The 27,500-nt window shown below is 35.8% G+C and overlaps 1 protein-coding gene across 1 annotated transcript in view; it reads right to left on the reverse strand.

The window, feature by feature from the left end:
* The window catches only part of Cog8 (conserved oligomeric Golgi complex subunit 8), a 393,508-nt gene that overhangs the window by 238,237 nt on the left and 127,771 nt on the right, over window positions 1-27,500 (reverse strand). The gene's annotated exons all lie outside the window — the stretch shown is intronic.

Genomic DNA, 27,500 nt, shown 5'->3' on the forward strand with positions numbered 1-27,500 from the left:
CATTTCTCACAATTTTCCTTCAGCAACAACAATAATAATAATTATTATCATTATCATTATTATCATTGTTATTATTATGATCCTTATTATTGTTATTGATATTGTTAATAATAATAATAATAATAATAATAATAATAATAATAATAATAATAATAATTATTATTATTATTATTATTATTATAATCACTATTATTGGTATCCTCCATAGCATGAGCAAAGTTATGCCGTTCGAGCAACAAGGATGTTGCAATGGAATAATACAAATACCAATTAAACTCCCGGTAACAACGCTAGTTTCAATGAAGTTTGCACATCTGAAGGATTGATTATAAGCATAATTACTCTATAATAATAATTACGGTGAAATAACTCCCGCGTTGGAAAAGAGTTCTAAATGCGTTTTGTAACAGTCCCACTTAGGCGACTGTATCTTGCAGCGTACTTACAAGTCGTAATTAAATAAACAAACTCAAAATAATGGAATGAGATATAAAAGGACAACGGTAGATTTACTTACGAGTCATGAGGGGAGGGACAGAGGTGGATTTAATTACGAGTCAAAATGGGAGGGACAGAGGTGGATTTAATTACGAGTCAAAATGGGAGGGACAGAGGTGGATTTAATTACGAGTCAAAAGGGGAGGGACAGAGGTGGATTTACTTACGAGTCAAAAGGGGAGGGACATATGTGGATTTAATTACGAGTCAAAAGGGGAGGGACAGAGGTAGATTTACTTACGAGTCAAAAGGGGAGGGACAGAGGTAGATTTACTTACGAGTCAAAAGGGGAGGGACAGAGGTGGATTTAATTACGAGTCAAAAGGGGAGGGACATATGTGGATTTAATTACGAGTCAAAAGGGGAGGGACAGAGGTAGATTTACTTACGAGTCAAAAGGGGAGGGACAGAGGTGGATTTAATTACGAGTCAAAAGGGGAGGGACAGAGGTAGATTTACTTACGAGTCAAAAGGGGAGGGACAGAGGTAGATTTACTTACGAGTCAAAAGGGGAGGGACAGAGGTGGATTTAATTACGAGTCAAAAGGGGAGGGACAGAGGTAGATTTACTTACGAGTCAAAAGGGGAGGGACAGAGGTAGATTTACTTACGAGTCAAAAGGGGAGGGACAGAGGTGGATTTAATTACGAGTCAAAAGGGGAGGGACATATGTGGATTTAATTACGAGTCAAAAGGGGAGGGACAGAGGTAGATTTACTTACGAGTCAAAAGGGGAGGGACAGAGGTGGATTTAATTACGAGTCAAAAGGGGAGGGACAGAGGTAGATTTACTTACGAGTCAAAAGGGGAGGGACAGAGGTGGATTTAATTACGAGTCAAAAGGGGAGGGACAGAGGTGGATTTAATTACGAGTCAAAAGGGGAGGGACATATGTGGATTTAATTACGAGTCAAAAGGGGAGGGACAGAGGTAGATTTACTTACGAGTCAAAAGGGGAGGGACAGAGGTGGATTTAATTACGAGTCAAAAGGGGAGGGACAGAGGTAGATTTACTTACGAGTCAAAAGGGGAGGGACAGAGGTGGATTTACTTATGAGACACAAGGGGAGGGACAAAGGTGGATTTACTTATGAGTCAAAAGAGGAGGGACAGAGGTGGATTTAATTATGAGTCAAAAGGGGAGGGACAGAGGTGGATTTAATTACGAGTCAAAATGGGAGGGACAGAGGTGGATTTAATTACGAGTCAAAAGGGGAGGGACAGAGGTGGATTTACTTACGAGTCAAAAGGGGAGGGACAGAGGTAGATTTACTTACGAGTCAAAAGGGGAGGGACAGAGGTGGATTTACTTACGAGTCAAAAGGGGAGGGACAGAGGTAGATTTACTTACGAGTCAGAAGGGGAGGGACAGAGGTGGATTTACTTACGAGTCAAAAGGGGAGGGACAGAGGTGGATTTACTTACGAGTCAGAAGGGGAGGGACAGAGGTGGATTTACTTACGAGTCAAAAGGGGAGGGACAGAGGTAGATTTACTTATGAGACACAAGGGGAGGGACAAAGGTGGATTTACTTATGAGTCAAAAGAGGAGGGACAGAGGTGGATTTAATTACGAGTCAGAAGGGGAGGGACAGAGGTGGATTTACTTACGAGTCAAAAGGGGAGGGACAGAGGTAGATTTACTTATGAGACACAAGGGGAGGGACAAAGGTGGATTTACTTATGAGTCAAAAGAGGAGGGACAGAGGTGGATTTAATTACGAGTCAAAAGGGGAGGGACAGAGGTGGATTTAATTACGAGTCAAAATGGGAGGGACAGAGGTGGATTTAATTACGAGTCAAAAGGGGAGGGACAGAGGTGGATTTACTTACGAGTCAAAAGGGGAGGGACAGAGGTAGATTTACTTACGAGTCAAAAGGGGAGGGACAGAGGTGGATTTACTTACGAGTCAAAAGGGGAGGGACAGAGGTAGATTTACTTACGAGTCAGAAGGGGAGGGACAGAGGTGGATTTACTTACGAGTCAAAAGGGGAGGGACAGAGGTGGATTTACTTACGAGTCAAAAGGGGAGGGACAGAGGTGGATTTAATTACGAGTCAAAAGGGGAGGGACAGAGGTGGATTTAATTACGAGTCAAAATGGGAGGGACAGAGGTGGATTTAATTACGAGTCAAAAGGGGAGGGACAGAGGTGGATTTAATTACGAGTCAAAAGGGGAGGGACAGAGGTGGATTTACTTACGAGTCAAAAGGGGAGGGACAGAGGTAGATTTACTTACGAGTCAAAAGGGGAGGGACAGAGGTGGATTTACTTACGAGTCAAAAGGGGAGGGACAGAGGTAGATTTACTTACGAGTCAGAAGGGGAGGGACAGAGGTGGATTTACTTACGAGTCAAAAGGGGAGGGACAGAGGTGGATTTACTTACGAGTCAAAAGGGGAGGGAGAGAGGTAGATTTACTTACGAGTCAAAAGGGGAGGGAGAGAGGTAGATTTACTTACGAGTCAAAAGGGGAGGGACAGAGGTGGATTTAATTACGAGTCAAAAGGGGAGGGACAGAGGTAGATTTACTTACGAGTCAAAAGGGGAGGGAGAGAGGTAGATTTACTTACGAGTCAAAAGGGGAGGGACAGAGGTAGATTTACTTACGAGTCAAAAGGGGAGGGAGAGATGTGGATTTAATTACGAGTCAAAAGGGGAGGGACAGAGGTAGATTTACTTACGAGTCAAAAGGGGAGGGAGAGAGGTAGATTTACTTACGAGTCAAAAGGGGAGGGAGAGAGGTAGATTTACTTACGAGTCAAAAGGGGAGGGACAGAGGTAGATTTACTTATGAGTCAAAAGGGGAGGGACAGAGGTGGATTTAATTACGAGTCAAAAGGGGAGGGACAGAGGTAGATTTACTTACGAGTCAAAAGGGGAGGGACAGAGGTGGATTTAATTACGAGTCAAAAGAGGAGGGACAGAGGTAGATTTACTTACGAGTCAAAAGGGGAGGGACAGAGGTGGATTTAATTACGAGTCAAAAGGGGAGGGACAGAGGTAGATTTACTTACGAGTCAAAAGGGGAGGGACAGAGGTAGATTTACTTACGAGTCAAAAGGGGAGGGACAGAGGTAGATTTACTTACGAGTCAAAAGGGGAGGGACAGAGGTGGATTTAATTACGAGTCAAAAGAGGAGGGACAGAGGTAGATTTACTTACGAGTCAAAAGGGGAGGGACAGAGGTGGATTTACTTACGAGTCAAAAGGGGAGGGACAGAGGTAGATTTACTTATGAGTCAAAAGGGGAGGGACAAAGGTGGATTTACTTACGAGTCAAAAGGGGAGGGACAAAGGTGGATTTACTTACGAGTCAAAAGTGGAGGGACAGAGGTAGATTTACTTACGAGTCAAAAGGGGAGGGACAGAGGTAGATTTACTTACGAGTCAAAAGGGGAGGGACAGAGGTAGATTTACTTACGAGTCAAAAGGGGAGGGAGAGAGGTAGATTTACTTACGAGACACAAGGGGAGGGACAAAGGTGGATTTACTTATGAGTCAAAAGTGGCTGGACAGAGGTAGATTTACTTACGAGTCAAAAGGGGAGGGACAGAGGTGGATTTAATTACGAGTCAAAAGAGGAGGGACAGAGGTAAATTTACTTACGAGTCAAAAGGGGAGGGACAGAGGTAGATTTACTTACGAGTCAAAAGGGGAGGGAGAGAGGTAGATTTACTTACGAGACACAAGGGGAGGGACAAAGGTGGATTTACTTATGAGTCAAAAGTGGCTGGACAGAGGTAGATTTACTTACGAGTCAAAAGGGGAGGGACAGAGGTGGATTTAATTACGAGTCAAAAGAGGAGGGACAGAGGTAGATTTACTTACGAGTCAAAAGGGGAGGGAGAGAGGTAGATTTACTTACGAGGCAAAATGGGAGGGACAGAGGTAGATTTACTTACGAGTCAAAAGGGGAGGGACAGAGGTAGATTTACTTACGAGTCAAAAGGGGAGGGACAAAGGTGGATTTACTTACGAGTCAAAATGGGAGGGACAAAGGTGGATTTACTTACGAGTCAAAAGGGGAGGGACAGAGGTAGATTTACTTACGAGACACAAGGGGAGGGACAAAGGTGGATTTACTTATGAGTCAAAAGAGGAGGGACAGAGGTAGATTTACTTACGAGTCAAAAGGGGAGGGACAAAGGTGGATTTACTTACGAGTCAAAAGGGGAGGGACAGAGGTAGATTTACTTACGAGTCAAAAGGGGAGGGACAGAGGTAGATTTACTTACGAGTCAAAAGGGGAGGGACAGAGGTAGATTTACTTACGAGTCAAAAGGGGAGGGACAAAGGTGGATTTACTTACGAGTCAAAATGGGAGGGACAAAGGTGGATTTACTTACGAGTCAAAAGTGGAGGGACAGAGGTAGATTTACTTACGAGACACAAGGGGAGGGACAAAGGTGGATTTACTTATGAGTCAAAAGAGGAGGGACAGAGGTAGATTTACTTACGAGTCAAAAGGGGAGGGACAGAGGTAGATTTACTTACGAGTCAAAAGGGGAGGGACAGAGGTAGATTTACTTATGAGTCAAAAGGGGAGGGACAAAGGTGGATTTACTTACGAGTCAAAATGGGAGGGACAAAGGTGGATTTACTTACGAGTCAAAAGTGGAGAGACAGAGGTAGATTTACTTATGAGACACAAGGGGAGGGACAAAGGTGGATTTACTTATGAGTCAAAAGAGGAGGGACAGAGGTAGATTTACTTACGAGTCACAAGGGGAGGGACAGAGGTAGATTTACTTACGAGTCAAAAGGGGAGGGACAGAGGTAGATTTACTTACGAGTCAAAAGGGGAGGGACAGAGGTAGATTTACTTACGAGTCAAAAGGGGAGGGAGAGAGGTAGATTTACTTACGAGTCAAAAGGGGAGGGACAGAGGTAGATTTACTTACGAGACACAAGGGGAGGGACGAAGGTGGATTTACTTATGAGTCAAAAGTGGCTGGACAGAGGTAGATTTACTTACGAGTCAAAAGGGGAGGGACAGAGGTAGATTTACTTACGAGTCAAAAGGGGAGGGAGAGAGGTAGATTTACTTACGAGTCAAAAGGGGAGGGACAGAGGTAGATTTACTTACGAGACACAAGGGGAGGGACAAAGGTAGATTTACTTACGAGTCAAAAGTGGCTGGACAGAGGTAGATCTACTTACGAGTCAAAAGGGGAGGGACAGAGGTAGATTTACTTACGAGTCAAAAGGGGAGGGAGAGAGGTAGATTTACTTACGAGTCAAAAGGGGAGGGACAGAGGTAGATTTACTTACGAGTCAAAAGGGAAGGGAGAGAGGTAGATTTACTTACGAGTCAAAAGGGGAGGGAGAGAGGTAGATTTACTTACGAGACACAAGGGGAGGGACAAAGGTGGATTTACTTATGAGTCAAAAGTGGCTGGACAGAGGTAGATTTACTTACGAGTCCAAAGGGGAGGGACAGAGGTAGATTTATTTACAAGTCAAAAAGGGTGGGACAGAGGTAGATTTACTTACGAGACACAAGGGGAGGGGCAAAGGTGGATTTACTTAAGAGTCAAAAGACCCCAATTTTTTCCACCTGAAGATAAGCGACCCCATTCCCCAATCTTCAGGTGATCCACAAAGGTGGCCACGTTGTCGGGGTATAGCCACGGAGACTCATGCTTAAACAGATAATTCTAGATACACTTTCATGAACAAACTCATTTTTATTTGGAATTTTCCGAGTTAATGTTACGCTTAAAACTAAATTTACTCTAGTTTTTTAAATAAATATTAATGCTTAATGGTAACCTTTGATTATTATGATAATTTTTCAAATTAAAACTTAGAAAGAGCGTCATGTCGAGTTTCTCAAAAGTGATTGGAAGAGCATCCACCCCTTCCCTCCAAAATCTGATTAGTCGAGCCTTGACTATCCTAATTTTGATCAGACTTCGGAACGAGAATCGGAAAGGTATGCAAGATGTTTTGTTGTGGCCAAACTTAGGGACTCGAACGATGATTTCCTTTGATGGAATTAGCACTTCATCCTTCTCCCATTTCACCTCTTTGAAGTTCTCGAGGACTGAGCAATGCTCGTCTTCTGAGGTTATTGGCGATCGACCAGAGTTCCATTAATGATTAATGACTTCACTCTTCAGCAGTCTCATATCACATCAATTAGCGTTAGTGAGTTGTTTATCGGTAAGGAGGTTGGACAGCAAGAGGAAACGAAGCTGGAATAGAACCATGAGTACGAGGCGCCAGTTTGGTGGTGATAGCTGAGATGCGAGGTGAATGCAACTACACTTTAATAAACAGACATCGAGCTTATATACTACGACTTGCGACTAAGAAGGTCACAAGAATTCAAACAATATTAAGCATGAACTATCAAGTTTATACAGATTGGTTTATTAACCTTGCTGGGAAGAGAGAGTAAAGTAAAGGACAAAAAATCAGTGAAGGCCTACGTTGCAAATACCAAATAATGCCTACAGCAAATCGCTAGAGGCTCACTGACGACACTACATATTTGAGGTGAGTTCATTTGAGAAAGAGTTCTCTAATACACAATGTAGACGACCTCCCTCCACCCATGTGAACTACCCTGTTTGACTTCCTTTGAGGGTTGTGGTGGTCTATGTGGTAACGTCTCTGACTGGTAATCGCCAGTCTGGTTTTTGAGTTACGCTCAAATTCGTTAGCTATTTTGGTCGCTGCAACCTCACCATCCTTGAGAGGTAAGGATGGGGGGTTTGGGGGAGCCTATCGATTTACCATTGCCAGGCACTCCTTGGTCCTAACCCGGGTGGAGAGGGGGCTTGGGCACTAATCATATGTAGGAAGTAGGTTGATCAGGGCACCAGCTACCCGTTGAGATACTACCGCTAGAGAGGTATGGGGTCCTTTGACTGGCTAGACAGCATTACATTGGATCCTTCTTTATGTTTACAGTTCATTTTCCCTTTGCCTATACATACACAGAATAGTCTGGCCTATTCTTTACAGATTCTCCTCTGTCCTCTTACACCTGACAACACTCAGATTACCAAAAAATTCTTCTTCATCCAAGGGGTTAACTACTGTACTGTAATTGTTCAGTGGCCACTTTCCTCTTGGTAAGGTTAGATGAGACTTTTTAGCTATGGTAAGCAGCTGTTCTAGGAGAAGGAGACTCCAAAATCAAACCATTGTTCTCTAGTCTTGTGTAGTGCCATAGCCTCTGTGCCATGGTCTTCCACTGTCTTGGGTAGTGCCATAGCCTCTGTACCATGGTCTTCCACTGTCTTGGGTTAGAGTTCTCTTGCTTGAGGGTACACTTGGCCACTCTATTCTATGTTATTTCTCTTCCTCTTGTTTTGTTAAAGTTTACATAGTTTACGTAGGAAATATTTATTTTAATGGTACTTTTCTTAAAATATTTTATGTTTCCTTATTTCCTTTCGTCACTGGGCTTATAGCATCCTGCTTTTCCAACAGTTTAGGGTTGTAGTTTAGCAAATAATAATAATAATAAAAATAATAATAATAATAATATGGTAAGTCTCTAGAGCATTGTCCTGCTTGCTAGGGCAATGTCCCTGTCCCTTGCCTCTGCCATTCATGAGCGGCCTTTAAACCGAGTGTTTTGGCATATGAAGCATACATGATAAATTCAGCTTAAGTTGGTAAAACAAACGTAAGAAATTTATTTTTCTTATTTCGAGGTTTTAACAATCTCAACGAACCTCCAGCCTCTTCATTCATTAACCCTTTCAGTGCCAGTTGTGAATTAAACAAAACTATTGATGTAGCAAAATTTATTAAGACCAAACAAAACTTAGTTTGTTTACATTTAATGGAAAGCTCCCACGAAGACATCTTTAGTGAAAAAAACAACTTGCTAATGGTTTGGGTGATTTTAAAAGATGTTTCCCTTTTTTCCAATTTTGACTTAGTCACCAATGGCAGTGATAGGGTTAATTTAGCTACGATTTCACCTTTGAAGAGGAACTGCCCTAACTTTCTAAATTCGATGGTCGTTAAAATATCACGTAAATGATTATCACTTCATTGATGAGAAGTGTCTGATATGCGATATAAACAGATCGCTCAAAGTCATAGATATCTAATGTTCAAAGGAAGCTTGAGCGAAATACATTCAAAGCAAACTATTATTATTATTATTATTATTATTATTATTATCATTATTATTATTATTAATACCTAAGCTACAACCTAAGTTGGAAAAGCAGGATAGTATAAGCCCAAGGGCTACAACAGGAAACGTCAATGACCTTAGATGTCAGGATGCCAGAAAGTCTCAAATCAATCAATCCAACAGTGAAAAATAGCCCAGTGAGGAAATAATAATAGATAAACTACAAGAGAATAAATGAACAATTAATATTTTCTAAGAACAGTAACAACATTAAAACAAATCCTTCATATATAAACTATAAAAAGAGTCTTATGTCTGCCTATTCAACATAAAAACATTTGCCACAAGTTTGAACTTTTGAAGTCCCCGATAGTTAGTTTGCGTATTATTAGGGAAAACTAAAACGAATTTTAAGTAAAAAAGGACAACAATTCAGGTATCAATAGAGTTAATTTCAGGTTTAAATAAGATGTTTTCTATTAGAAATGAAAAAAAAAAATTATCCGAAATCTTAAAGACAACCAAGCTTTAAACGATTATTATTATTATTATTATTATTATTATTATTATTATTATTGCAACCCTAGTTGGAAAAGCATGATGCTATAAGCCCAAGGGGTCCAACGGGGAAAAATAGCCCAGTGAGGAAAGGAAACAAGGAAATAAATAAACTGGAAGAGAAGTGATAACAATCAAAATAAAACATTTTAAGATAATTAATAGCATTAAATTAGATCTATCATATATAAACTATAAAAATTTTAACAAAACAAGAGGAAGAGAGACAAGATAGAAAGAGTTTGCCCGAGAGCACCCTCAAGCAAGAGAACTCTTATCCTTTACAGGTTTAAAGGCCATCCATGAATGGCAGAGGCAAGTGACAGTGACATTCCCCTAGCAAGCAGTACAATTCCCCAGAGACTGACCATATATACATATGATCAGAGTTCAAGACCCTTCTCCCCCCAAGCTAGGACCAAGGAGGGCAAGCCAATGGCTGCTGATGACTCAGCAGATAGATCTATAGGCTGCCCCAATAACCCATCCTAAGCTCACAAGGACAGTGAGGTTGAAGCGTCCAAATGAACTAACGAGTTTGAGCAGGACTCGAACCCCAGTCTGACGATTGCCAGTCAGGGACGTTACCACATAGACTGATGGAATGAAAAGATCTATACAATATTAATATTACAAAGACAGAGATTTTACCATGCAGATAATCTTCATAAATTAAATTAAGCTGTTTTCTTCCCTACAAAACTGTTAGACAAAAGCAACATAAGACAAAACCAAAGTTTATTCACTTTCAATTCCCCACATCAGTCAGCCGTCTGTTAAAATCACGTACAGTACTCGACAAAGGAATAGCCTTGTGAAATCCCATTCCAACGGAAATGACAACAGCGTTAGAGAACGCAGAGGTGACAGAACCAGACTACAAGGACATTACAATCCCTTCCGAAGACTAGATTATACGAGGATTCCCTCCTTTTGCATACTATTATATGGGCCAGTGGTGACATGACCTAGGGGTAGAGTTCAGACCACAAGAATAATAACTACTACCACACCTACTGTATATTACACGTACTTCGATGAACAACACTAATTTTATTTATTATACAATAAATAGTTGTAAACAAAAAAATCTGTGACACGAGTTGCTTTTACACACACACATATCACCATCTCCTCCCACGCCTATTGACGCAAAGGGCCTCGGCTAGATTTCGCCAGTCGTCTCTATCTTGAGCTTTTAAATCAGTACTTCTCCATTCATCATCTCCTACTTCACGTTTCATAGTCCTCAGCCATTGAAGCCTGTGTCTTCAAACTTTTTTAATGCTTTGTGGAGCCAGTTGAAAGTTTGCTGGGTTCCACAAGGCACCAGAAGAGTTGGAAGACGCTGGCCTACATGGCTGAGTAGTAAGAGATGATATATATCATCTATGGTAAGCAGCTCTTCTAGGAGAAGGACACTCCAAAATCAAACCATTGTTCTCTAGTCTTGGGTAGTGCCATAGCCTTTGTACCATGGTCTTCCACTGTCTTGGGTTAGAGTTCTCTTGCTTGAGGGTACACTTGGGCACACTTCTATCTAGTTTCTCTTTCTCTTGTTTTGTTAAAGTTTTTATAGTTTTTATAGGAAATATTTATTTTAATGTTGTTACTATACTTAAATTTTCTTTTTCTTTATTTCCTATCCTCACTGGGCTATTTTCCCTGTTGGGGCCCCTGGGCTTATAGCATCCTGCTTTTCCAAATAGGGTTGTAGATTAGCATTTAATAATAATAATAATAATAATATATATATACATATATATATATATATATATATGTGTGTGTGTGTGTGTGTGTGTGTGTGTGTGAGTGCCTATGTTTATATCCCATTTCACAGAAGGATTAACAATCCTTAAACGAAAAACATTATACTTAAAGACACCAAAGAATTTCAGAGCTGTAAGCTTTTCCCTCTTCCCTCTACATAATCATTAGTGGATTCATGGAGGTGTTAGACCACAGAGCAGATGGGCTTAGGAAAGCGTGGAAATGGGGAAAAAAATAAAGGATGAGGTTCTTCACTTCCTTTGATGTCCACGGAGTAATTATACTGCTGGGTGGTAATAATTATACTAATTAGACAATTCTGAGAGTTGTTAAAAATCCAGCCAGGCGGGGTTTAACATTTACATTTTGGTGTTTTTTTTTTTATTTATTTTTACGGGGGATACGAAAGATGTCTTTTTGCATTGTTTAATATAGTTTTTAATCTAAGCTTGGTCTAGTGTCTTAACTAAGGGGTCATTGATGATTTGAATAATAATAATAATAATAATAATAATTATTGTTATTATTATTATTATTATTATTATTATTAAGCTACAACCCTTGTTAGAAAAGCAGGATGCTTTAAGTCCAGGGGCTCTAACAGAAAAAAATAGCCCAGTAAGGAAAGGAAACAAGGGAAAATAAAATATAAAAACAGTAACAACATTAAAATAAATATCTCCTGTATAAACTACAAAAACTTTAACAAAACAAGAGGACGAGAAATAAGATAAAATAGTGTGCCCGAGTGTATCTTCAAAATTACCACGCCAACTAACTACAATGTTGGTTTCCGGGTCCCATTGTGACCCATAACCACTTCCACTACGATAAATGAAGATTCAACAAGAGGCGAGGAAGTCTTACTCCCCTTTATAGCTTTTATGAAGTATAATGAAGATTCTCCTTTCTTAGATATAACTCGAAAAGCACACTGAGAGTGCAGACCTCCGCCGCGGCAGCTTATTTCTCGAAACTAAACTTGCCTTTCCCAGAATCAATTTAGACCGTAGGCGTATTTCAAGTCGGTGAAACAACCATGTGCGAACTTGGGGTTAAGATTAGGGTTAATTTGGTCGACGTTTTGCTAGACCTTGACCTTGTACTTTGAACTACTGTAGGACTTTCAAAATAGAATCACTTCCACGACTCAACATGAAAATTAATCTCCGAAAGTTTCACTACTCTATGAGTAATATTGTGGCCAGGAAGTTGTTCACAAACGGACAAACAGGGGCTAAAACATAACTTCCTCGCAACTTCGTTGGCGGGGGTAATAAAAGCACTACTTTAACAGCTCCATAAACTAGGTCATTGAATAAAGTGCCTGCGATCCATGAGTAGAGCATGGTCACCATCACAATAGGCTGGCAATTTCCACGCATTAAAAATTCATGTGAGAATCCAGTGTGATCAATTAGTAATCTGCATAGCGCAGTTTCCTTCTGACTGTCACCTAATGTGTATACCCAGGGCCGAGTCACCACACTCCTCTCCTATAAAATGTATTTTATCTAAAGCAAATAACATATCATTATCGTAAAATGATTATTCTTTCAGTTGATATATGCTCAAAAAGTGACATTTCGTAAGATGTCCTCTGTACCGTGGTCTTCCACTGTCTTGGATTAGTGTTCTCTTGCTTGAGGCTACACCCGGGCACATTATTCTTTTCTCTTCCTCTTGTTTTTTTTTCAAGTTTTTATAGCTAATACAGTATATGGAAGATCTAATTTAGTGTTGTTACTATTCTTAAATATTTTATTTTGATTGTTTATTACTTCTCTTGTAGTTTGTTTATTTCTTTGTTTCGTTACCTCAATGGACTATTTTTCTCCTGTTGGAGCCATTTTACTTATAGCATTTTGCTTTTCCAATTAAGGTTATAGCTTAACTAATGATAATAATAATAATAATAATAATAATAATAATAATAATAACAATAATAATAATAATGATAATAATAATATAACACACAGTAACGTTATGCACCTGTCTTTATTTCTCGTAAATGAGAATGCAAAGGTTTACTTTAATATAATGTATTGCGAAATGTATCTTTTTTTGTGATAGATTACACATTTAAAGCAATATATCTTTGGTAATATAATCCACATAAAACGCGAGGGTTATTTATTTTATGGTTCAAATTAAGGTGAAGTGAATAAATAATTGAAACTATAAAAGATTACTTAGTGCCATATGTGGATGAGATCATGGCGAGGGGTAGATGGAGATGGTTCGGGCATGCTCTTCGCACTCCCCAAGAGATTAATTTACCAAACTTTCAAATAGGCTCCACAAGGCACTAGAAGAGTTGGAAGACCCAGGCCTACATGGCTGAGGACTATGAAGCGTGAAGTAGGAGATGATGAATGGAGAAGTATTGATTTAATAACTCAAGATAGAGACGACTGACGAAATCTAACCGAGCCCCTTTGCGTCAATAAGCGTAGGAGATGATGATACTGATGATGAATAAATAATAAAAAATGGCAAGACCCAAATATTTTAAGTGACTGATTTGAGTCTTAATGAGGGTTTAAATAAGTATATGTAATGTTTATTATATGGGATTTTCTCGATATTTCATTTATTATAAAACCTTTCTTCCCGTCTTTATTAAAGTTTAATGGCAGGATGAGTCTGCCCTTCGTCGTTGAAGCTTTCTCTGCAAGAAGCAGGGACAGATATTGCACAATGCTTTCTAAGGTGATTGGGCGCCTATTACGTCATCTGCTGCATCACATTGCTCCCTTATCTATGGCCTGCAGCTATGAGTATTCAGGGTTATTTCAAGGCAAAATCAATTATGTTAAGCTATCATCTGTATCTATTTCTTATCTAAGAACTGGACTTTTCAATTTAGTTATAACATTTTTTTCTGATTTCTCTTTATTATTTTGATTAACAATAATACATTATCATGTTTAATAAATGATAATACTTAATAATCGTTTACGAATAACAAACATTTACTTCTTACACATCTTTTTATATTAAATCATTTGAAATGAAACAAGTTCGAGTTTGTAAAACAGAGTTAGAGATGTTCCATACTTTAAAAAAAAAAAATCTTTTTATTACTGTTAATGGGTTGCATGTACACGTATGAATATGAACGAAAGACAAACAGAAACTTTTGTAAGTTTAAAGTCCATCTGATATTTCTGTTCTTTCAGTTAAATAGCAAATAAGTGCAGGAAGAGAGGGAAGAAATTGTTATGTTAGTCAGTTATCATTATCTTTTTTTGGAGCTCTCTGATGATAAGAAATAGGCGATAAGTTTTCTAAGGGGAAAAAAGAAGAGGGAATGAGATTGCTGCTATGGGCACCAACCAGGCACCTGAAAACTCCGTTGCAATTAAATATCCTCGCTCTGACCTTGCTGAATGCAAGAGCCCGTGTCTGGCCACAGGGCCTGGCAAGTGCAACGCGACACAGCCAATTATTGTCAACTAAAGCTATTTCACGAACGATCCCAGAAATATCCATTTCTAGCCCTTTGCATTTAAGGCAGTAACTCAAAGTCCTCAACTTTTATTTCATAAAAGCTGATTAAATGAGTAGTAAAAATAAAGTGAACGTTGCTATATAGTTACATTGGAAATGCATCAGACCGAATTTATATCCTGACATCCAAGGTCAGTTTGGAAAGTGACAGTGGAAGAAATGGGAAAGTTAAGCGATTGAAATTGGAAAATATGAGAAAGTTGAACGATAGATAGTGGATAAATGGGAAAGTTGAGAGATTGAAAATGAAAAAAATAGTAAAGTTGAGCGACTGAAAGTGGAAAAAATGAGAAAGTTGAGCGATTGAATGCAGAAAAAATGAAATAAATGGGAAAGTTGAACGATTGAAGTGGGAAAAAATAGGAAAGTTGAGCGATTGAAAGTGGAAAAATGGGAAAGTTGAGCATTTGAAAGTGGAAAAATGGGAAAGTTGAGCGATTGAAAGTGGAAAAATGGGAAAGTTGAGCGATTGAAAGTGGAAAAATGGGAAAGCTGAGCATTTGAAAGTGGAAAAATGGGAAAGCTGAGCATTTGAAAGTGGAAAAATGGGAAAGCTGAGCATTTGAAAGTGGAAAAATGGGAAAGCTGAGCATTTGAAAGTGGAAAAATGGGAAAGCTGAGCATTTGAAAGTGGAAAAATGGGAAAGCTGAGCATTTGAAAGTGGAAAAATGGGAAAGCTGAGCATTTGAAAGTGGAAAAATGGGAAAGCTGAGCATTTGAAAGTGGAAAAATGGGAAAGCTGAGCATTTGAAAGTGGAAAAATGGGAAAGCTGAGCATTTGAAAGTGGAAAAATGGGAAAGCTGAGCATTTGAAAGTGGAAAAATGGGAAAGCTGAGCATTTGAAAGTGGAAAAATGGGAAAGCTGAGCATTTGAAAGTGGAAAAATGGGAAAGCTGAGCATTTGAAAGTGGAAAAATGGGAAAGCTGAGCATTTGAAAGTGGAAAAATGGGAAAGCTGAGCATTTGAAAGTGGAAAAATGGGAAAGCTGAGCATTTGAAAGTGGAAAAATGGGAAAGCTGAGCATTTGAAAGTGGAAAAATGGGAAAGCTGAGCATTTGAAAGTGGAAAAATGGGAAAGCTGAGCATTTGAAAGTGGAAAAATGGGAAAGCTGAGCATTTGAAAGTGGAAAAATGGGAAAGCTGAGAGACTGAAAATGGAAAAAACGGTAAAGTTGAGCGATTAAAGTGGAAAAAGTGGAAAACTTGAGCGATTGAAAGTGGGAAGATTGGGAAAGCCAAGCGATTGAAAGTGAAAAAAATGAGAAAAGTTGAGAGATTGAAAATGGAAAAAATAGGAAAGCTGAGCGACTGAAAGCGGAAAACAAATTTTAAAGTTTAGCGAAGAGGCCTTTTCTGTGAGAACAACATCCAAGTCATGCGAATGAATCTACAGAGCTGTTCACCAATTGGAAAATAGTCGACAAGAGAATGCAGTTTATTCAAAGGAAGGACTTTAGCAAAACTGGTAGCTCTGGTTATAAATAAATAAATAAATCTAAAAGGGGTGGGGGAGTAATAGATGAAAATAAACAAGTCCATACAAGAGGCAGAAAGATAAAAAAGAAGATACTAATGCCCCATTACTGTACTTGGAAACTGCATATTAACGGAACCTCTTGATAAGACTCCCTGGACAAATCATCATCATCATCATCATCTCCTCCTACGCTAATTGACGCAAAGGGCATCGGTTAGATTTCGCCAATCGTCTTTATCTTTAGTTTTTAAATCAATAATCCTATTCATCATTTCCTACTTCACGCTTCATAGTCCTCACCATGTAGGTCTGGGTCTTACAACTCTTCTAGTGCCTTGTAGAGCCAAGTTAAACGTTTGGTGAACTAATCTATCTTGGGGAGTGCGAAGAGCATGTCCAAACTATCTCCATCTAGTCTTCACTATGACCTCATGCACATAAAGCACTCGAGTAATCTCTCTTATAGTTTAATTTCTAATCCTGTTCTCCAATCTAACTCCCAATATTCTTCTCGGTGATTAATCAAATAGAAGAACAAAGATGATATAGTTTAAGTGATCTCATAAAGAGGTCCAACTTTCACACCCTCTCTTTATTCTGCCAGCCCACTTTCCTGTCCCTCTCCTCGAACAAAAGAAAATTCGTATATTACTGTAATTAATTGTTCAATAACATTTGGCAGTTTGTCCTTTGTAATAATTGCACCGTTAACTGATTTATTTACTCTATCTTCTGAACGATCAATTTCATAGATCTAAGTAAAATTCTATCAAAATAAACTGGACCAACAATATAATAATAATATTGGCTAATTAAAAAAAAATCCCCTTGTGGCAAAAAATAGAACCAGTTATATAAAGTCTTAAGAGTAAATGTGTTAATTACGAATGCATGTTTCTTCTCTTGTAACACCAGTTATCATCTATATATTAATACGATAGCGTATGTGTTATTTATTTTGTCACGCTTTAAAGAAAACGGAAATAATTTCATGGTATACTCTTACAAATTCACGCTTTAAAGAAAACGGAAATAATTTCATGGTATACTCTTACAAATTCATGCTTTAAAGAAAACTGAAATAATTTCATGGTATACTCTTACAAATTCACGCTTTAAAGAAAACTGAAATAATTTCATGGTATACTCTTACAAATTCACATTAGAATTTGATTACTTAACCAAAGCACATCTTATATAGTTTTCCCAATTTTGTCTTTAGCACCTGACTCTTTTTATATATTAGACAAAAAATTGAGTTCTATCAATATCCATAACCTGGATTATAAGATTAATCTCGCGACATTTTATTCACACATGTATAGGTTAGGAACAAGAAAATTAGTATTGAAAATATCATTTCGTGAAATTTACACGGGTTCCGCTAGTCTAAATTATTTTTGCCGATAATAGGTAGCTCAAAAATAGCGCCAATTAACGGTTAAAGGTGTCTGGGTTCAGTTCCAGTTTCAACAGAATAGATGCTCACCAGAACGCAAGCCCAACAACGCACTGTGGTGACCAACCACAGCAGTGGCCTTCCCAGTAAACAGGTTAAACTGGTGGTTCTAGGCTGGGATTGATCTGCTGACATGTGAATGCTAGGCAAACAAGATACCACTGTACTAGCCAGGAGCACTAGTCAACGAGTTTGACAGCCCTGATAATATTTTCCTTCGTCAATCAAGAAATTAGTATTAATATAACTAATGTTATTACCCTATATATTACCCCCATATAAATAAATACATATACTACACTTATTTCTTAGACGTAAACGCCAAACTCTACCCAATGAAACACAAGGAAAAGAGGAAGCATAAAGATATAAGACCATCAGTCAGTCAGGGAAAACGGAAGTTGAAAATCAATTTCAAAGCTCGACAGCAGATGCAAAGGAACAGTCACCGAACCGTGAAAGCCGAAGGGTAGGCAGGATTGGGAGGGACTCCATCAATTACGCAATATGCGATTCACCTCGAGGTTCAAAGATAATCTGGAGAAATCCGAAAACAGAACATGAAATCTCGGGTATACGCATCAGCGAGTGATTCTCGAAGACTTGCGTCTGTGCAAGGGGGTTGTTAGGTTATAGCAGAGAGGCGAAAGGAATCAAACTATTATTCAATGACACAACGAGCTTATATACAGATATCTGAGAGCAAAATTAAAATATGATACAAAATTCTAACAGTAGAAAACATGCTATAACAAGCTTAAAAAGGTTTGTATTATCAGTGCGGGGAAGAGCGAGATATATAAAAAGGCAATAATGTTACAGTGTACGAGCGTGTATGATACACGTGCGGTACACTCCCATATGAGTTGGTATCTGAATAGCATCTGTATGTTATTCACTGAAGGAGTTTTTGTCATACGGACTAGTACACATTGATTTGGATTGATTTGCTTTCACAGAATATCCTGGGATTTATTTTGTAAAAAATAAAGTTTATTTTATATCTTTTTGGTTTTCATATTTTTGTCTTTAAGCATCTTTTTAAACGATCCTTAAAATCAAATAGAGCACATAGCCATTAATAAAGGGAGAAGGAGGCCTCTGAGAAATGTAAAAAGCTATAGAGGTGCAGATATTGGTAGTAATCACCAGCTCATTGCCACACTAAAATCAAAATTGAAAGCACCCAACAGAAATGTAGATAGCATTCCTAGGTTTGAAACAACTAAGCTTTTAGGAAAAGAACAGAGAAACATTTGCAATTGAATGTAGGAATCGATTAGCAGTCTTAGAGACTTTAAGAGACGAAGTGCAGACAATTAATGAAGAATGGTGTGAAATTAAGAACACATATTACTAAGTTGGTAGTGAAGCTTTGGGACATGCAGTTACATGGAAAAAAAAACCATCGATATCAAAAGATACTTGGGATACTATAAAAGGGAGATAAAGACAGAAATTGATTGTTTAAAATGTCCGAGGAAGTAATGAAAATTACAAGGTAGAGCATGCTAAGTATTCCAGTATTGATAGTAAGGTTAAAAGAAAATACAGAAATGGCTGGAGAGAATATTTAGACAGTAAAGCAGATGAGACTGTGTATATGAGATATGAAGGGAATAATTTGACTGATATACCTGAAGCCGAGGAAGACCTCAATGTCCCCATGAATGAACTCAGTGTGTTTGAAGTCGAAACTATCGTTAAAAAAACTCAAGAGATGTAAAGGCCCTGGATACGATGGCATAACTGCTGAGATGAGTGTGGCTGAAAATGAAGGGACTCCCAGAATACTTACAAGATTATTTTGTACAATGTGGCATGAATAGGCAAAACCTGATGCATGTGAGCTAGGAGTGTTGGTGAAAAAAAAAAGATATCTGACTAATTGCCATAATTACAGAGGCATCACAATTACGTCAGTTTTCATGCACATGTATAGTATGCTCATTCTAGAGACTAGAGAGAAAGATTGATGAAAAGCTGAGAGATGAACAAGCAGGATTTAGAATAGTTGTACAGACCAAATTCTAATTTTTAAGACATGTTGTACAGCAATGAGCAGTATATAGAAATCCACTTTTGATGGCATTTGTGGACTAAGAAAAAGTCTTTGATAGTGTGCACCAGCCAATTTTGTGGAGAGTCTTACGTTATTATGGAGCTCCACTTAAATATAAATTTGATCAAGTCTGTTCATGAGCATAGCAAGTGAAAAGTTAATGTTAGTGGAGTCTTATCAAATGAATATCCAGTGAACATTGGAGTACTGCAAGGGAATGTGTTGTTACCTATGTTCTTTATCCTCCTCATAGACTTTGTAATGCATAGAACAGTTGAAGATGGCGGAGAAGGATTGGACTGGATTGGTAACAGGAAATTAGTGGACTTAGATTATGCTGATGATGCTGTCCTTATTAGCAAAACGCCACAGGACTTGCAAAGCTTGCTTACCAGAATGCATGAAATATCACATGAGGTTGGCCTCAAGATAGATAGAAGAAAGACAGAGATGATGAGAACGGAATATTCAATGGAAGATGAAGTATCATTTGAAGGAGAAAGGACTGACGAGGTAGAATCATTTAAATATTTAGTAACCATGATCTCCAATACAGGGTCTTTAGAATTAGAGTTTAATGAAAGAATGAAAAAAGCAAATCAGACACTGGGGAGAGAGAGAGAGAGAGAGAGAGAGAGAGAGAGAGAGAGAGAGAGAGAGAGAGAGAGAGAGAGAGAGAGAGAGAGAGAGAGGTAATTATTGTATTGCTTTAATATTCTGATATATTCGATATCCTCCGGATATGTTCCAGACGATCCTTTATAAAGGATAAGTAAAAATTTGGAAATCAAATCGCCTGAAATTACATATAAAAATCAGGGTATATATCAGTTTAGTGAGATCTGTGTTACTGTATGGACAAGAGTCGTGGTATAACAAGGAAACAATATCTGACAGATTTTGTAGCTTTGAGAACAAAACCCTCAGATGAATATTGGGAGTTGAATGGTAGGACATGATTAGAAATGAAACTATAAGAGAGATTACTCAAGTGCAATACGTGGGTGGATGGAGATGGTTTGGGCATGTTATTCGCACTCCACAAGAGAGATTATTTCACCAAACGTTTAACTGGGCTCCACAAGGCACTAGAAAAGTTGGAAGTCCCAGGCTTACATGGCTGAAGACTATGAGGCGTGAAGTAGATGATGAATGGAGGAAGTATTGATTTAAAATCTCAAGATAGAGACGATTGGTGAAATCGAACCGAGGCCCTTTGCGTCAATAAACGTAGGTGACGATGATGATGATGATGATGATGATGATTCATGTAAGAATATTAATTATGCTAATATCATTATCAAAATCTTGCATTTCTGAGGAAAATAATTTTAGATTAAGATATTCAGAAATTTGATTTAAAATTAATGTTAATTACTATTTTCACGTTTCAGCCCTTCTGGAAAAGCAAGACCCCAATAGAGAGAAAAAGCAGCCCTGCGAGAAAAAAACCCACCAAGAATGAAAGAATAAACTACAAAAAATAAATACCAAAAAGAATATATTAATATAATATTAAGACAAAGGAAAATTCCGAAGTAACATTAAAACTACGGAACGAAACTTATGTTAACCCGGGGGAGTCAGCATTACCAAAAAAAAAAAAAAAAAAAAAAAGGAAAAAAAAGTTAACCTGGGGGATTCAGCAAAAAAAAAAATATATATATCTATAAAATGTTAAACGGGGGTCAGCAAAATAAAAATAATTAAATGTTAACCCGGGGAATCAGCAAAAAAAAAATTTTAACCCGGGGAGTCAGCAAAATAAAAATGTTACCCCAGGGGAGTCAAAAAAAAAAGAAAAAATTTTAACGGGGGAGTCAGATAAAAAAAAAAAGAAAAAAAAAGTTAACCCGGGTGAGTCAGCAAAAAAGAAATCAAAGTTAACCAGGGGGAGTCAGCAAAAAATAAAATAAATAAATAAATAAAAAAAAATAAAAACTAATAACGGGGAAAAGTTAAGCACACGTGCAGCCTTTGTCTAAAATCAATGAGTTATGAGTAGTTATGTCTAGAAAAGTTGCAGTTAACACATAATGAGCTCATGAAAACAGCGTTCTTTTTTCCCCCAAGGAGGAAGCCAACTTTGATAATCCTATTTACTGGGATGTCGAGCGTAAATGATTAAAAAAGTTTAACTCGCTTTAGGAAAAAAAAATATATATCCGAAACATTTTAGTTTCCGTGATAAAAATATCTATAACTTGAAGTTTCTTAATATCATTCTTTTAATTTAGTACGTGTTTTATATTCTAAACTAATAATAATCGTCAACTATATAACTAAATAATCTACTTTTAATTTAGTTTATCGTGTATTGTATTCTAAATTAATTATAATCGGTAAATATATAACTTAATATCCTACTTTTAATTTAGTTTATTGTGTATGATATTCTAAATTAATTATAATCGTCAACTATATAACTTAATATCCTACTTTTAATTAAGTTTATCGTGTATTGTATTCTAAATTAATTATAATCGGCAAATAGATAACTTAATATCCTACTTTTAATTAAGTTTATCGAGTATAATATTCTTAATTAATTACAATCGGCCAATATATAACTTATCTTACTTTTAATTTAGTTTATCGTGTATAATATTTTAAATTAATTGTAATTGGCAAATATATAACTTAATATCCTACTTTTAATTTAGTTTATCGTGTATTGTATTCTAAATTAATTATAATCGGCAAATATATAACTTAATATCCTACTTTCAATTAAGTTTATCGTGTATAATATTCTAAATTAATTATAAACGGCTAATATATAACTTAATATCCTACTTTTAATTAAGTTTATCGTGTATTGTATTCTAAATTAATTATAATCGGCAAATATATAACTTAATATCCTACTTTTAATATAATTCATATATCATATCCTAAATTACTGTATTTATAATCGGCAAATATATAACCTAATATACTTTTAAGCTAATTCATGTATAATATTCTAAATTAATTATATTCGGAAAATATATATTCTAATTAAAAATATTACTAAAGGTAATTATTGAAAATCTCTAAATAGGATTTGTACTGAGTTAAAACACTTTTTGAGCTGATTTTATAATTTCCAGTGCGGAACTATTTAAAAGATAAAAATAAACTATTTTTTTCAATTGAGAACAAAAACTTTTCAAAGAGAAAATCTCTAAATAGGACAATCCAAAGTCAAACCATTGTTCTCAATTCTTGGGTAGTGCCATAGCCTCTGTACCTTTGGTCTTCCACTGTCTTGGGGTAGAGTTCTCTTGTTTGAGAGTACAATCGGGCACACTATTCTAACTTGTTTCTCTTCCTCTTGTTTTGTTAATTTATTATAGTTTATATAGGAGATATTTCATTTAATGTTGGTACTATTCTTAAAATATTTAATTTTAATTCTTATAGTTTATTTATTTCTTTATTTCCTTTCCTGACTGGGTCATTTTTTCCTGTTGGAGCCCTTGGGCTTATAGCATCCTGCTTTTCCAACTAGGGTTGTAGCATAGCTTGTAATAATAATAATAATAATAATAATAATAATAATAATAATAATAATAATAGTGACCTTCCCACCTTAGGGAAATGTTGCAATTCTTATATTCGGCCAAACTAGGATCAATGTTTTTTTTTTTTACCTTTGTGGACTGAATTTAGATTATTTGGGCAAAAAGCTGAGAATTATTGAACAGGTTAAACCTAACGTTGATATAAATCTGTGGTACAATAATTCAATTAGCTCACTGTAGATAGAATATTATTATTATTATTATTATTATTATTATTATTATTATTATTATTATTATAAGCTAAGCAATAACTTCACTTGGAAAGGCAGGATGCTATAAGCCCAGGGGCTAAAAGGGAAAAATAGCCCAGTGAGGAAAGGAAATAAAGAAATTAACTATAAGAGATGTAATGAACAAATACAATAATATATTTTGAGAACAGTAACAACATTAAATTAGATCTTTCCTATATAACCTATAAAAACTTGAAAGACAAGAGGAAGAGAAATAAGCCCGAGTGTACCTTCAAGCAAGAGAACTCTACCATAAGACAGTGGAAGGCCATAGTACAGAGGCTATGGCACTACCCAAGACTAAAGAACAATGGTTTGATGTTGCAGTGTCCTCCTAAAAGAGTTTCTATAAAAGATTTTGTAAATAATTTAGATCAGCATTTTAATTAAAATGTTCTCATTATATACCATCCACCATTTAGTGTAGTTAGGTAGCTAATTCCATCATTTTTAGTCTACTTATGTGATGCTCATTCTACAGTGACCAAACCTCAGACATTAAAACTATAGTCCATTTCTTTTATCGAGGCATATTTGCACCGAATCGCAGCGGTGCCCTTTTAGCTCGGAAAAGTTTCCTGGTCGCTGATTGGTTGGACAAGATAATTCTAACTAATCAGCGATCAGGAAACTTTTCCGAGCTAAAAGGGCACCGCTGCGAGTCGGTGCAAATCTGCCTCGCTATAAGAAATGGACTATAGTCACACAATTTCTTTTTAAAGTCTCTCGTCTCATAGACTATCTGTAATATGTCCTATCTATTCTACTTAGTTCTGTTATCTCGTTTATTTTTCTTTGTTACTTATCTTATAGTTTATTTTGCTTTAATCTTTACTGGACCAGTATTTCGGGCCATTGGTATTATAAAAAAAAATTTTCAACTAAATTTGCAGCTTGACAGGTAATAATAATAATAATAATAATAATAATAATAATAATAATAATTAAAGCAGAACCCTTCATTGTCATTTATTTCTATCACATCTTATCAAGAGAGAGAGAGAGAGAGAGAGAGAGAGAGAGAGAGAGAGAGAGAGAGAGAGAGAGAGAGAGAGAGAATACTGAAGGGGGATATAGGAGCGAAGTAATAAAAAATAAACAGTAATAAGAAGTTAGTTATGTTAACGAAATGGACAAAGAATTTTTTTTTTTTTTTTATGAGACTCCATGTCTCCGGCCATTAATTGATTTCGCCAAAATGAAGCACGGAACACTGCTCATAGTTTGTAGATTTCAGCCTAATTTCATTTTACTAAAATAGCATAATATGCATTCGGTAGACAAAAATCAGACCAAACTTAACCGGGTAGTTGAATCGTTAGCACAAGTTCAAACTTGCAGAATATGTTTTTTTATGCTGAACAGGCTGATGTAAGTCTCTTTTTATATTTTATATATGAAAGATCTGCTTTCATGTTGTAACTGTTCTTGAAATATTTCATTTTAATTGTTCATTACTTCTCATATAGTTCACTTATTTCCTTATTTCTTTTCCTCACTATTTTTCCTTGTTTGATCCCTTGGGCTTATAGCATCCTGCTTTTCCAACTAGGGTTGTCGCTTAGCTAGCAATAATAATAATAATAATAATAATAATAATAATAATAATAATAATAATAATGACTAGTATTGTAGCCTAGCTAGGAATAATAATAATAATAATAATAATAATAATAATAATAATAATAATAATTAGTATTGTAGCTTAGCTTAATAATAACAACAACAATAATAATAATAATAATAATAATAATAATATAATAATACATATGAAACACAGATGAGCAGGAGCAGGCTTATACCCTTCCAAGGTAGGCCTAAATGTTTCTCAGGATAGGGATTCTTGTGAAGGCCCTAAGTAGTTAGATATCAAACTTCAGCTTAATCTTGTATTCGTAAGGTCCTTGACCTGACTTGTAATAAAGGACACTGCCAAAGATTACGCAAATCCTTTCTGGTCAGGTAGCGTAATCCAAGATGGAAGAAGATATTCCATATTGGCGTGGCGTAATCCTTATCCACCAAGTCTTCAATTCGTTCATCCTCTGCTACTCCATATTTCTATGTACAAAGAAGTCTTGCACAAATTTGCACTGTTGGGTTAGTTCCCTCAATATCTATAAGATATCTTTATATATTTCTTTACCTTTGATCTTACTTAGTTTTCTGGTTCTATTTTCTATAAAACAGTATCCCGGTTATTTGAAGCCTGTTTTATCGAAATAATTGAATTTAAAGTTTGGACGCTGAATATGCCTAAATATTATCATTATTAATATTATTACTTTTCAAGTTACAACCCTAGTTAGAAAAGCAGGATGCCGTAAGCTCAAAGGCTCCAACGGGGAAAATAGCCCAGAGAGAAAAAAGATAAATAAAATACAAGAGAAGTAATAAACAATTAAAATAAAAGATTTTAAATAGTAACATCAAAATAAATCTCTTCTATAAAAAGTATAAAAACTTCCCCCACCCCCTCAAAAAAAAAAAAAAAAAAAAAAAAAAAGATAGTGTGCCCGAGTGTACCCCCAAGCAAGAGAACTCTACTCCTAGACACTGGAAGATCATGGTGCAGAGACTATGGCACTACCTAATTATGTATCTAAGGTCTTTAAAAACTATATTGGACGTACTATTATTAGAATAGGCCTTTATCATTAAGACATATATATATATATATATATATATATACATATATATATACACATATACAGTATATATATATATATATATATATATATATATATATATATATATATATATATATATATATATATATATATATATATATATATATATATATATATATATACTGTATATGTGTATATATATATATATGTATATATATTATATATATATATGTATATATATATATATATATATATATATATATATATATATATATATATATATATACATACACATACACATATATATAGTATCGGGATGAAACAAAGTACTACGATCTTTGACACCCACATACGATCCACTCGACATTGATATGCATAAGATGTCAGAAGAATTGACATATACGCGTCCAGTTGTCAAATAACTTTGCTATCTTGCTTTATTAGATGGCTGAACCGACCAACGCTGGTGTTTCTTTTCTCTGGTGAGACCTGAGATTTTCTAGGCAGTGATAAATTCGATAATATTAAACGCTGACAAGAATAATATGTATGCATGTATATATATATATATATATATATATATATATATATATATATATATATATGTGTGTGTGTGTGTGTGTGTGTGTGAGTGTATATTCACAAATACATATATAATATATATCATAATATATATATACACACATGTGTATATATATATATATATATTATATATATATATATATATATATATATATATATATATATATATATATATATATGGATATGTAGATATATATATATATATATATATACATATATATATATATATATATATATATATGGATATGTATATATACACATCCACACACACACGCATATACTGTATATCCAGTATATATATATATATATATATATATATATATATATATATATATATATATATATATATTTATATATATATATATATATATATATATATATATATATATATATACATATACATATATATATATATATATATATATATATATATATATATATACATATATATATATATATATATATATATATATATATTATCAAAGATTTTTCACTAATAAATTGATTTTTCTTTTATAAGTAACTTTACTCTAATGCTAAATAAAGGAAGAAATAAAATAAGTTGTGCTATGTAATAAAAAAGATAATGAAATTTTGATTGAAAAAATATACGGAAAAGAATGAAAATAATTGTTATCCATGAGAAATAAAATACGAGAAATATTGCTACATATGCATACACTATATACAGTATATATGTTTCCCCAGGATACGAGACCAAAATTAAAAGAACGATAAGCATGGGATGGAGAACTTTTGGCAAACAAAATAAGATTATGGAAAGTAAAATGCCACTTTCCTAAAAAAGAAACGTACTTAATCAGATGGTTCTAGCATTATTAACATGCATCAGAAACATGGAATCTTACTAAAGCTTTAGAACATAAGCTAGTTACAACTCAAAGAGCTATGTAAAAATAATGATGGGAATAATACTAAGACAAAGAAATAGAGCAACGTGAATACGAGAGCAAACCAAAGTAGAGGATATTCTAACATGTAAGAAAAGGACGTGGACATGTGCATGACATAATGAGAAAGCC

The sequence above is a fragment of the Palaemon carinicauda genome, chromosome 37, assembly GCF_036898095.1.
Source record: "Palaemon carinicauda isolate YSFRI2023 chromosome 37, ASM3689809v2, whole genome shotgun sequence".
Classification (NCBI taxonomy): Eukaryota; Metazoa; Arthropoda; class Malacostraca; order Decapoda; family Palaemonidae; genus Palaemon; species Palaemon carinicauda.